General features: G+C 51.6%; 1 long non-coding RNA gene across 1 annotated transcript in view; it reads left to right on the top strand.

The window, feature by feature from the left end:
* Nucleotides 1-1,141, top strand: part of LOC121018143 (uncharacterized) — a 1,779-nt gene extending 638 nt beyond the window's left edge. The window contains exon 2 of the long non-coding RNA XR_005785042.1: nt 407-1,141. This is a non-coding gene — a long non-coding RNA (uncharacterized LOC121018143). The remainder of the gene's footprint in view (nt 1-406) is intronic.
* The last annotated feature ends 321 nt before the right edge of the window (nt 1,142-1,462 follow it).

Below are 1,462 nucleotides of genomic sequence, written 5' to 3'. Positions count from 1 at the left end.
CGCAGGTGTGCAGGCGGCGCGCGGGGCGCAGGCGCAGACGCCGCGGGAGCGTCCCGCGCGCCCGAGTCGCCTGGCCTCGCGGAGTCCCGGCCGTGCCCGACGCCGGGGCTCCCGAGCAGGTGCCGCGGGCAGGCCCGGGGGAACGTGCGGCTCTGCGAGCCGAGGGCCGCGTCCGTGGAACCGGGAGCACCTTCTCTAGCCGATCTTCGAAAAGAAGATGTGGCAATGTCCTGAGGGGCAGGGGAGATGGCTCTGACCCGAAACATGGGGTTCCTCGGCCGACCCACGTGGACTGGGACTCGGGAACCGGAAGAGCCGTAGGAGGTGGCCACATCGTCCTTGTCCCGGGGTGGGGGTGTTGTGGACACACGGGATGCAAAACATTCCGAGCTCCGCTTCCACCCAGGTATCCCACAGAAGTCAGTTACGCGTTCCCTGCAAGAATGTTCGTCTCAGCATTGTGCACGATACCAAAAATGTGGAAGCAATCAACAGTGGGAGAGTTGGTGAAATAAATAATGGGGCATCGCTGCGTGGGAAGACCGCGCGCGGCCATGAAGAATTACGTCCTAGAAGAATCTTGAGTGACACCAAGTGGAAAATCCAGATTTTAGTAGTATAGAGCTTATCTCGTTGGGAAAATTAAAAATTGGGAGACAGCATCGTGTGCAGACAGACTGAAAGTAAATACACAAAACCGCTAACATTGTTTACGTGGGGCTATTCAAGAGTTTCCAACTTGTTTACGACCAACGAGCGTTTCAGATTGTTTCAAGCTTTCCTTTACGTTTAGAGAGCTTTCCAAATACAAGGTGGACTCTGATTCACCTCTTCCGAGTTAGAAGTGGTGAATCATCAAATTTCCTAATTTCCAGTAACTAGGATGAGACCATCCATTGCCTGATTCCACTTTTGCACGGGGCCTAGGACAAGGGGTAGTTGTAGGGTCAAGTGGCTGAATGCCTGCACCATGATGTTTAATGGTGACCACAGGAGCATTCTACCCATCCAGAAGAGAGCTGGCAGCTTCTTTTTGCATGTGGCGGTGGTGCTTTGCCGGGTGAGGTATTGAGTGAGACAGACAACCATAGTACTGTCCCGTTGGCAATTTCCCATCTAAAATAAACTGTAGTTAATACGGTCGTATTACAGCATGGTAAGTTACACCAGTAAGTATTTACGTATAAACAGCAGGCAATGACCAGTGCCTTCTGAAGCCACCCACCTAGAGCCTCTGTCCTTCATGGCTAGTTTGAAACTGTCAGAGCTGCTACCAGAATGAGGCAACCATGACTTTGCCCTAGGACGTGCACATTTAGAAGTTGCAAAAATTTTAAATAATGGTTTTCAGGGATTGAGCAATTTTCTTTAATGGTTGCATTTACACGATGACAAGACAAACACTTTCCACCAGGAGAGATGTCGGCTGGTTAGCGAGCACAGGTAAAGGAGATAAGTCACT

This window comes from Herpailurus yagouaroundi, unplaced genomic scaffold, assembly GCF_014898765.1.
Source record: "Herpailurus yagouaroundi ecotype Mexico unplaced genomic scaffold, PumYag 217, whole genome shotgun sequence".
NCBI lineage: Eukaryota > Metazoa > Chordata > Mammalia > Carnivora > Felidae > Herpailurus > Herpailurus yagouaroundi.
The sequence above is the reverse complement of the archived record's forward strand: the minus strand, read 5'-3'. Positions and strand labels throughout refer to the sequence as shown.